This window comes from Ptychodera flava, unplaced genomic scaffold (genome assembly GCF_041260155.1).
Source record: "Ptychodera flava strain L36383 unplaced genomic scaffold, AS_Pfla_20210202 Scaffold_60__1_contigs__length_796720_pilon, whole genome shotgun sequence".
NCBI classification, from domain to species: Eukaryota; Metazoa; Hemichordata; class Enteropneusta; family Ptychoderidae; genus Ptychodera; species Ptychodera flava.
The window spans coordinates 36,652-48,534 of NW_027248382.1; the positions used below are offsets into that span (position 1 = coordinate 36,652).

The following is an 11,883-nucleotide window of genomic DNA, read 5'->3' on the forward strand; positions in this document are numbered from 1 at the left end:
GTGTCATCTTTCATGTTGGATTGTATGACATAATTAAATTGCATTTGATTTCATATTTTTACTTATTATTGCATAATGTCATGATGGAGAAAAAAACGATTACAGCCCCTAGAAAGTCAGGTAACTGGAAACAGTTTTTTCCTAGACTGTTCACCACAATCATTCAAGAAGCATACACCTTATTCACACACTTCATTATTCTGGTACAGATTTAACAAAAATGTTTTATTAAAAAAACAAGAGAACTCTCACATCAACAATGGTTCACTAAAAAACTAAAATGACTGCCTGCTTCTAAAAAGCTATTCCATGATTTTAATGTCATCTCTTGACAATGGTCGCTTGTCTGAAATTATGACAAACTTTTTTGCCACGAGAAATTGTGACAAATTTTCAATTAGTCTACATTTCGATGATGGGCTTTCGCCAATCATCATGGATTTGTATTCTAGTTTCAATTGTTTATAATCAATGTCTACTATCCTCTTCTTGCCAAACCACATGCATATTATTGCATGTGCATCTTCTTTGGTAAGCTGAAAAACATAAATTTGAATTATTAATGATCTTATTGGTACATTCCACGTATGGTTCAGATTGTTCTGTCATACTCTAAGGTGTTGTAAGATAAAGTGTATCTAACATGCCAGAATATTACACCCCGGGAAGATAATCTATCAAAAGGTTGAGAAGGTGGATTACTCTGTAGCAACTTAACAGAACTTTGCAGACGATGGTTTCATTGTCCCATTTTAGAGAAATATGTCTATTTGGAACACAGCTTTTGAACATGAACTCATCATTATTTTGTTGGAGGACAGGTTTGTTAACAATGTGCCTTTAGTCGTAGTGATGGTCAGAAGTTGCAGTGTGACACAGCCTTGACCCACACATGACTGAATCTTCCAGACTAGAAAATAGTTATGTAGATGATGGCGTTAAAAGTCAACTACACCACTTCCGGTTTTCACACTTGAGGCTAACAATAAAATACGTGCACATAAAATAGAGTAAATCCATGGTTTAAGGTTCCTGTACAAGTAATTGACGCTTTTTATCCAACAATTCATTGGTGGTTAATAAGCTCAGAAACCGCCACTTCCCCAAATTACATATTTTTCTAAAAGCCTAGATATGGGGGAACGATTTGGTTACTACAGTGTCAACATTGCTTGCATAACTGTTTCATGACAGGTTATTTAAATAACCTTACCAAAACTGGTTCTCCCAACGTCTTTTGTTAATGCTTTGAGATATCGGGCTCAATTTCACACAAATGCAAGCTGTTGTGACAAATTCCAAAGTGTTTCTGGATTTTATTTATCTTGATCAGAGTTTTTGTAGCACAGTGTTCAAGGTGATAGATTCACAGCTCTGGAAGTTGTCACATTATAAAAATCAATCTAGGGGTTTAAAAATATTCCAAGACACACTTTGGAAGATTGTGATGACAGTTGGCCTTCATGCAAATTTGAGCAAGATATCTCAAAGCATTAACCAGTTTTTGGAAGGTTATTTAAATTACCTGTCCTGTGACAGTTATGTATATAATGGTGACACCTAAGAAACCAAAATGTCCATCAATATCTAGGCTTTAAGCAAATATATAATTTCAGGGGGTTCTGAGCTTATTAATCACTAAAGAATTGTTAGATTAAAAGGGTCAATTACTTGTACCGGAACATTAACTGCAATTCTAACCATTTTTTCCCTAACTCAACAATGCCTTCTGTGGTTAGACAGTGTAAGCACAGAGGACGTCAGGGTGGAACCTCTCATACTGACCATCTCTGCATTAAATAAAATAGTTCATGTATGATTGTATCCTTGCTTGAAAATATAATATAAATCTTTCAACCTACCCTACTGTCATTCCTTTTTTCATCGTCCTCATCTTCCTGTTGAATCAATAAAAGAGAGCACATCACTTACAGAGAAGACTTTGTTTGCCCATTGTATTGAAAAATGCACTACAATGTTACATAGCATCTGACTGGACTGACTTTGTTGGAATTATATAGAAGGAAAATACATACCTCAGTATCACTTTTTGTACAGAAATCCACAATTTCTTTATCTAACTGAAATAAATAAGAAAAACTGAAATGAAAAACTTGCAGTAGTAATCTTGCACGTTTTTTAAAGTGTCTCATAACTATATGAAAATTTTTAATGGAGTTACCTACTTCAGTCATCACTTCAATGCAATAAGATCAGCAATTCAATTATCAGAGTTTGCAACAAGTGTAGGAAATTGTTATAATATGATGGTTGTGGCCACTGACGGGGTTACAACCTTGCAAAATGTAAAAAGCAAAGACATGCGACTTGTTAAGCAGTCAACACACAGTACACTCTTGGAGTATACCTTTTCAGTGACGCAAGTGTTTGGTTTTTGTGCTGATCAACTACAAACAAATGTAACATTTATGTGCGTAAAAGACTGTGTTAACAGATGAATGGGAAAATTGTGATAAATTTTTTATCACGGATTTGCTAATGTCACATCCACTATTTGCAGAAATGCTTGAGGCCAATAGTCAGATAAGTGCCATTAAAAGTCATTCAAGCCAATGTCTTGTACTGCATTTTTAACGTTACTTCTTTACATCATCTATGAAATTGAGCGTATCATTCCCCTTTAATGATAAAAAAAAAAATTATATGATACCAGTATATTGATGGCACAAATGCAGTGATCTGATTGGTCGAGACTTAAAAAAAAACGTGGTATATTTGCGATATACCATGGTTGGCACACGCACAAGATTTTGGCTAGAGCAAGTCCTTTCCTGGTGTTCCACACCAGAATCAATATACTGTTATGATATAATAGCAATAAATCACACCCAGCGACAGTGTAACACTCGATTTTGACCAGTTCACTTCATATATGCACTTGCTACCATTGTGTATATATGTCGTCAACTGGTAAAAATCTTTTGGTATGCCGTCACTGGGTGTGTTTTATTGCTTCATTATTTTACTCTTAAAAATATTTGTGAAACAGACTAAGGTCATCCCTAGGAACATGCATATAGTATTTGAAAGCAATCGGATCAACAGTTTCAGAGAAAATATTTTTTTGACTAAGAACGGAAAAAATTACCCCAAAATACAAATATGCCAATACCACCATGATTTGTTCAAATTGGACTGAGGTTACTTAACCTAGGAATATGCAAATCACATTCCAAAGCATTCAGATAAGTGGTTTCAGAGATAATAATTTTTTGACCAAAAAAGGAGAAAATTGTCCCAAAACTACATACATGTAACTGTCATTATGATTAAAAAAAAAAACCTGACTATGGTCATCCCCAGGAACCTCCATATCAAATTTCAAAGCAATAGGACACGTGGCTTCAAAGAAGATGACTTTTGACCAAGAAACGAAGAAGACACAAATGAATATAACTATATAAGGTCCACCTCACAAACTTGCAAACCGATTTACAAAGCAATCTGACCTGTGGTTCTTGAGTTTTTAATTTTTGATAATTTTTAAATTTCTTAAGCCCGTTTGCATATTTTGGTGATGACAACTTCATTTGAAGAAAATCCCATCTACAGTCCAGAATGCATCAGCACACCAAATATCAACGTGAAATGTGTAGTGGTTTTCAAGTTTTTGCAGTGGAAGGACATACATAACATACACACATACATACATTTGTACATACATACAGAGGATAGATGCAGACTAATATTATTAGCTCCCATTAGTAGACCAAATGTCAGCTAAAAAGTGTAGTATTCAGATAAGTGCTTTGTGAGACTTTAATTCTGTTTTCTGTGTTTTATTTTACTAAATGGGATGTATTTTACTATAGGATATTATTTGAGGATTTGAGCAAATTGACATTTCCTACTCAGACTGCATATTAAGACAGAACATGCAGCACACACTCAAGATTTTGCAGGGAGCAATCTGATGGTATTACACAGATGAAGAAAAACAATTTACAGGTCATAAGCTTACGTGAATGAGTTGAAGCTAACACCTACCTGAAGACGCTTCCTGCCGGCATCTTCTGGACTTTCTGTGTATTTAAGTATTGAAATAACATAAATGCATGTTCTTAAAGAGAAACTTCCCTATAAAAGCTGGATTATTGTAAATCTATGAAAATGTAAAAAAGCCACACTACTGAAAAGGCATGCCGTGTTTAGTCCCAGAATCCCACAACTTTGCCATGGTTTAGGCGTTCATTGTCATTGATCTTGCATATGATGTCTGTGAATATATGGCAACTAACTTGAATCGAAAATAAACAGAAAAAAATGTTCTGAGAATGCATATGTTTCAAAATGTGTTCCCTGTGCAACCATTTGACCCCTCTTTGCATGTCACGAAAATGCCCATCTTGATTATTCAAAATTCTCATACGGTCAAAGCAATGCTCTGGTAATTCAAAGCTCCCATCCAGTGTATGCAAATGGCTTCGTCATCAGTAACCCCCCTATCGTGCACCCACGGTCCTGTAACTTCCCGTTTAATAGAAAATTAAAGCTCATTAGAAATTAAATTGTTAACATATTTTTCCCGTAATCCAAGTGATAAATATCAATTTCCAATAAACTTCATAGCCAGCATGAAAGTTCTATACTCTTACCTTTTTATTAGCTCTCTTTTTGGTCAAGTTATTACCAGTACTCTGTAAATAACAAACAACGCAAATGTTTTGGTAAACAGCAAAACACCTGAATTATTTTCCCTGGTGTTGAACATGCTCAAACACACAACTTTGAGGCAATACCACCTAGCAACTCTAAATATTGCCTGAAAAAATCTCAAAATTTATCATTTTTAATGGACCAGTCAGATGTACATATTAATGCAAGAGAAACAATTTTACAAAAGATATTTATAATTCATAACCTTCCATCAAAAAGAAAAACCTATTCAAATGTTTCAAGTACTGGAGTGGTTCACTGCATGTACAATCGGTATGGAAACAGTAAGGAAAGAAATGACCTATTCTAAGCCTGTCTCTGACTCAACAAATAATCAAAAATCAAGAAATGCGATTTTATAACAAGCTAATGATGTGGAAATTTAATTGGAAATTTCATTGTGATTGCTTTTGTCTTAATTTATTGCAATGTCTTCTCTGTGCTAACACAAACCGTATATTGTAAATTATATCATACCAGTATATTGATGGCATAAATACAGCGATCTGATTGGTCGAGATGCGAAAGGAACCGTGGTATATTGGCGATATACCACGGCTGGCACACGCGTGAGTTCTCAGCTTGAGCAAAATCCGTTTTTGATGTTCCATGCCAAAATTTCAATATACTGTTATGATATAATAGCAATAAATCACACCCAGCGACAGTATACCACTCGATTTTGACCAGTTCACTTCGTATATGCACTCACTATCGCTTGTGCATATATGTCGTGAACTGGTCAAAATCTCGTGGTATACCGTCACTGGGTGTGCTTTATTGCTGAATAATCAATGGTGGCAAAATTACCTTAGCCTTTCTTGTCTTGATAAAAAATTATTCTGTACGATGAAGATAAAGAATAAAGAAGGTATGTGAGTTGCTTGTTTTCGTTTCCAATGTATTGAAATTGCGAAAAATAACTTCATTATAACAGAAATGCAGTAGTCTTTATCTGCAGGATTTACACTGTCATCAGTATTGTTAAACACAGATAGAAACTTGTCCACTTACAGCTTCCTCTTGATAGTTGTCTATTCCTTCTCCTTGAAATTTTTTCCGCTAACTCCTTTCTTTTTTTCAATGTTTTTAAGTCTTCTTGTTTTATAACTTTCTTGTTCCTAAACAGAAAACACATATGGAAGAACTTGTTCAAACGGTAAACAAAGCTGTCAGATATGTCATGATAATTAATAATGCATGGTTGCACAATTGGCTACAACATTTAGGAAGAATCCACTGTATTTGGAATAGATTTTAAAAAGGAACTGCAGTGAGACTTGAAATTCAAATGACAACATGGGTGTTGCCTATTTTGAAAATTGATCATTACTTTAAAATACTACACTGAATTGTAAAAACCTCTTGGGAAACAGGCAGAACACAACAGCAAAATTTATGATGTTCCATTTACTGCTGATATCTTTTTTTCTATAAAATTATAATCAAAGGTTTACAGTGATTATTACTTACACAATTGTCATCGGCACTCTCATCTGATATTGGACTGAGAGGTGTTTTTAGTACCAATATTACTTCTCTCTGATATCTCTGTTTCACCTGGGGAAAGATTATCACCTAAATAACTTAGAACACATAATATCCATTTGTAAATAGACTGCAAATGTAACTTTCAACAAACTTTCCCAATTCTTAGAATTTCTGAAAAATGCATAAACTTTTCATTATAGAAGTAAACACATGCATAACTGCATGTACACTGAAAATATTCAGACACTGTAATGAGTATATGCTCACAGCACTGTACATATAAAAGCTTGGACAGGCAGAATTTTCAGACACTGGCACAACACTGGCAGATTCAACTAACTTTAACTTGCAGCCTACAACAGGGATCTGTAGTACTAAAATCTGTTTGTTGATTTTTTATATTTTGGGTGTTTCATCTCAGATTTAGTAAAATATTATACGACAAAAACTTTCAACCAGGGTTATGATGTGAAATTCTTTAGATGTAATAGTGCCTCAGAATACTTGAGTGTACTAATTAAACATGTATTCACTTACCCTGTAAAACCTAAATATATATATAAAGCATTTTGTCTTTGAGTCACATTGTTCATAATAGTGTTTCACAACTGAAGTCAGTATATATTAACACATTAACATGCTTTGAGACAAACATGATAAGAGCACATGAACTCGGAATTCTATTCCTGAAAATGGCTACCTTTGCTTTCTTTAACAGTGAAATTCTCAGCTTTCTTCTGTTTTTTTTTTTCTGTTGATATAAAAGGAGAATAAAATATCTCACTAATCATGCATACACAGAAGCATTTGCTTATTAGAACATTATAGCAAAAGCAATTGGGTTTATTCATGGTCAATAGATGAAGTCACACAAGATTTTAAATATACTTGTAATTTTAAAAGGAATATAATCTACACAATGTCTCACATGCCACTCATAGGGTTCCATGTCCACATAATATTTGGAAATGCACTGAAGTTTGCTGAATAATGGCACATCACTCAATGTGTTCTCTTCAGTTTGTGATTCGGTTATAATGATCTGATAATTTTCTTTTTTATAACGCATGTTAATATGGTCAGAATTATGACATGTTTTTACAATAATGACAACAATGCCTTTGAGGAAATTCTATTCAATTCACTAATAAATCTTGTGAGTTTTGCTTACAACATTCATATACAAAAATTTGACTATGATTTAACAATGAGAATTCTGATTCCTTACCATGCCTATTTGTGCAGTCTACTTTTTCACTTGTTTCATGCATGAGTGGTATTTTCTGCCCTAAATTTCAATTCAATACAATGAAATGGAAATTAATGACTTAATCTCTGAAAGAAAAGATGCTTTTGTTTATTTACATCTGACAGTGACAGAATTGGTTTTAATAGATATGAAGGTGGTGTCATAGGTACTAATTACTGTTTTTTAAAGTACATTGCAAGGAGCTGTATCTTTGGTATTTTTCTTAGCATTGTTCGATGCAATTTCAGCATATTTATTTCATGTTTTATATCATGTGATGAAATGCAAATAGTGTTAAGTCAATTTTAATGAAGGACTTGATTCTGTTTGTTAGAAATACCACTGTCATTATTATGAGGCTATATTGAAAGTCAGAAAGCGGGCAATTTTTGAAGCATTGGGAGTAAACCAGTACTGTAGGTGACCACAGAACAACAATGCTAAGAAAAAACCAAGATACAGCTCAATGTAATGTACTTTAAAAACAGTCATTAGTACCTATGACACCACCTTCAATCTATTAAAACCAATTCTGTCACTGTCAGATATTTGACATTTAATGAAAACCTATTGTACTTACATCATTGTGGAGAAAACCAGATTAGTTCTGGTATGTATAGGAAAATTTTGCTCCAACAATAGACTTTTTGTGACACTTCAAGAAAGAAAATGGATTATGGGAGAATGTTTAAACCGGTGTGCGGGATATAAAAGGCCCCTAACTTATTGAAAATTCATAATGGCACTTGAGTGACAACTGGCAATAGCTAGGTAGACCGCTCCGTGAAATCGGCCGAAACGATTCTCAAACAAATATTATTGGAATAACACCTAGGCCATACAGGTATCTGCAAAGTTTCACAAAGTTTTTTAAAACTACGACGATTAGGGGAAAAATCGCTTTCTGAACAAAGGGAATGGCCCTCAGCAGACAGTCGTTCCATGATTCAAACAAATGTCAATCATTCGGTGACGCGCAGAGGCGTAAACTGGTCAAACATTTGCTGTGCATACGAGAACAATTACGATGTAAACAAACCATGATTGTGTACGCTTAGAGTTATATCAGCGGGCAAAGGATGAAAACTTTGTGTAAATTGTCATCAACTCTTTTGCTAGCGTCTATGGTGCAATGACATCACGAAAGTGAACCATTTTCAGACGTGACTTAATTAGCAAGAGGACTAGTCAGTAAGCTTACCCGTAGTACGATGTTTTCTAGCGAAAAGCGCGTAATATTTTTTAACAAAACTGTAAGCAGAGTCCGTAGTTTGCACTGATAATGGCATCGAAAATAACCATCAAAACATGGCGGTAGCCTCCATGATCAATTTAATTATTGTCAGTCGAAGAGATCTACGTTTTTAGCAACTTCCCCTTCCAAATCTACGGCCGAACGTGACGGTACTGAACAGTTGTTTTGGATATATATGCTGGCCCCGAAAACGGCCTTATGTGCATGTGTTTTTACACGTGGAAATGACATGTCGTGTTCGGAGGGCTGGTAAGGTTTTGACATACCGATTGTCCCAGTTACATTTGGACTTCTGTGATGAGAATTTAACAAAAATTCTAAGATATCTGAACAGTTGAAACATTCTATCTTTCAGTTCAAGATGAGCAAGTAAGCGCCATCACCCAATCTTGTAAACGCTTTAGGATACGCGTGTCTGCATCCTAATGACATCGTAAACATCGTAATAGTATTTCGGCAAAAGCTGGACTTTAATTCCTTCAATAACCATGGAGGTAGAAAGAAAGACGGAGAGGAACCCAGTCTGTCATCACAGTCACTCGTGATCAGTCTATTCCGCTTGGCGTCTATGCCCCCATAGACGTGTGTACATATGTCTGAGAAAAACCAGGCATATGTACACACGTCTATGGGGGCATAGACGCCGAGCGGAATAGACTGATCACGAGTGACTGTGCTGTAATTGATTCCAGTCGAAGGTTAACAAACGTTTCGAGCAAAACTTGCAATTTCTCCGAAAATAAACATAACTCGTGATAATTTGTCGATATCAGCCCGCCGCCGCGCCAAGCAACCGAGCAGTTGACCGCGATCGCTATTACAGATATCGTGATACACGAGATTCAAGGAAGTCTCGACCCTTACGTGAACTTCCTTTATTTTTTGCGATCGGTCATGACGTCGCCGTTTACCTATTTCCTACCATTTTCCTGACGTGTTCCTTCGTCCATGTATAGATGAATACAGTTTATCGGTAATTCACCATACGAATTTGCCAATTTCGGGTTATTTGTAATTTTTCTATTATAAGTTTATTACTTTTTAAATTATTACTCCCACTATGTACGGCGCTAATATTCCGTATGTACATGGCGGTCAGTAGCCGAATCATTCACATAATGAACGTTGACATGGCCTGAAAACTTCAGTAAATTCACTCAAGCAAACTCCTGTTTGATGAAGTTGATAGTTTTTCTTTCTCTCTTTTTTCTTTCGAGTATTGCCATGGCAAAACTGAAACGAACCGGGAAACGAAGGCTGTACGTATCTATATTAGCCAAGCCTGAGTGTGATCTGAGAGCAAACAGATTACGCAGATAATGCGAACGATCGCAACCGTTGCCAACAGACTCATTATGCAGAGCCATGCCCCAAAACGCCCACCCAAACTTGGCACTAATCCTGATCCCGGTCCATTTCGAGCCGGGCTTTAAGAATAAGGAATGTACTCTACCTGATTCTGGGCCTTTTTTGATTCGTTGATGTGTGTTTTTATGTATTTCAACACAGTAATATTGTCAAAACAAACAACCTTGTCTCCAAGGGTGAATGTTTTATGCAATGATTCTGCTTCTTTACAGATTTCTTGAATGATATTTTGATTCACTTTTGCTTCACCAATAGATGTCCCAGCACATCGTTTTAGGCCTCGTGATCCTTGGAGCTAAAACAGAAATACAATCAATACACTATGTTAGTATAAAAATTAAATGTGGGCAGATCTGTTCCATCAAAAGTGTACTAATCACTATTATCAAAAGTTTTTCACTTGTGAGTTTAATCATACCTTGATTTGTGAGAAGGGACAAGCAGTTCTTACCCACACCACCTCTTGTTGTTCTTTCTCTTTTGGTTTGATTTTTAAGTACCCATCTCTAAAACTTTTTATGAATTACATTATTCAACAAACCTCATGCCACCTTGTCCGAAGAAGAGACGCCACAGTTATGTTGAAATTGTTCCAATATAACTGGGCTTCTCTTGCTGTTGAATCGGTCCTGGCTTTTTTATCCAGCTCTTTTCTGGTCATTCTGTTTTCAATATTAGCAGACAAATTGTGAGGTTTTCCTGAAATAAAGAAAAAATGTGGTTTATCATTTCTTATCAGTACAAGAGTACATATCAAATTTTGGAGCTAAAATCTGACAATATATCAGGTCAGCAGCTTCAAACCAAACAAAATTCAGCATCATAGCCATGCATGTAGCAGGGTGGGGGGGAGGGTGTGCTCTGATAGGAAGGTGTACAAGTATGTGCCATGTGGATGATGTGTCACTTTTTCATGGAAAAATCCCTAAACATGGTTCCACTGACTTTTAATCCCCAAAACTTCAAGTGTGCTAGCATAACTGTAAAATATGTAAAAATCCCCATTTAGGTGGTTCGATTTGGAGGAGCACTGTCCCTGAAAATGGGTCTATTTTGGAGAAAATACATAAGCACATTGTATCATGAGGTTACCTCCATGGAAAATTATTTAAAAGTACCCCCCCCCCCCCCATGTACCATCCTTTGTCCATGTAACTAAACTACTACTAGTAAGTATGCAAGTTAAATCAATACTTGTCTTCACAATGTTTGGTGTAATCACCGGATAACAGCAATTTAATCATAGTGCAGTTGAGCCTTCCACTGTCTATGATTTAATTACCCACGTGCCATTGCATCACTTTGCCTAATTAGACATTTACCGCGTTTTCAGTGAATGTAAACATTTAAACAAAGATAGTTGTCTGTGAGCATGATATAAAATAGGCAAAATTTAATGAATATTACCTTTCGACACGAAGAATACTCGGTACTTCCGTCCGCTATCGACACAACCATCGTGGTCAACGAATCGTCCCAGTCGGGGTCAAATACTAAAACTCTCTCCATTTTGGTAGAGTCACAGACAAGCTTTTCATCCACCTGCCTTACTGCACTTATCATCTCGCCAGAAGTTGAGCCATTGAGCGTTAATGGCCTGACAAAAACGCTGTGGCCATCTAAATACGCATTTACGAGATTTTTGACGTCGGTTTCACTTGATGTAGACATCGTTGTTGTGCCAATGAAATGGATACACGCCGAGAAGAGGTCCAGAAAGTGAATGAACCTCCGGAAACAACGAGAGCTCAGCTGTATGATAAACATAATTTCAAAGTAAGCGCGTCGCGCCTCTGTTTGTTCATCTTCTTACATACTGCATATCTGACCTTTATCAGCTGTT

The 11,883-nt window shown here is 35.9% G+C and overlaps 2 long non-coding RNA genes across 3 annotated transcripts; both read right to left on the reverse strand.

Annotated features, from left to right (window-relative positions):
• Nucleotides 1-253: 253 nt before the first annotated feature.
• LOC139128601 (uncharacterized) lies at nt 254-4,023 on the reverse strand. The gene is made up of 4 exons (XR_011551348.1): nt 4,009-4,023; nt 2,037-2,081; nt 1,863-1,898; nt 254-536 (listed from the first exon to the last, which is right to left on the reverse strand). It is a non-coding gene; the product is annotated as an uncharacterized lncRNA (long non-coding RNA).
• A 2,126-nt stretch (nt 4,024-6,149) lies between these two features.
• LOC139128602 (uncharacterized) lies at nt 6,150-11,866 on the reverse strand. Of its 2 annotated transcripts, XR_011551350.1 has the most exons (6): nt 11,448-11,857; nt 10,582-10,739; nt 10,204-10,335; nt 7,397-7,456; nt 6,869-6,919; nt 6,150-6,237 (listed from the first exon to the last, which is right to left on the reverse strand). It is a non-coding gene; the product is annotated as an uncharacterized lncRNA (long non-coding RNA). The 2 variants fall into 2 exon arrangements; XR_011551349.1 differs by lacking the exons at nt 6,150-6,237; nt 6,869-6,919; nt 7,397-7,456 and having other exon boundaries at nt 10,126-10,335; nt 11,448-11,866.
• Between the last annotated feature and the right edge of the window lie 17 nt (nt 11,867-11,883).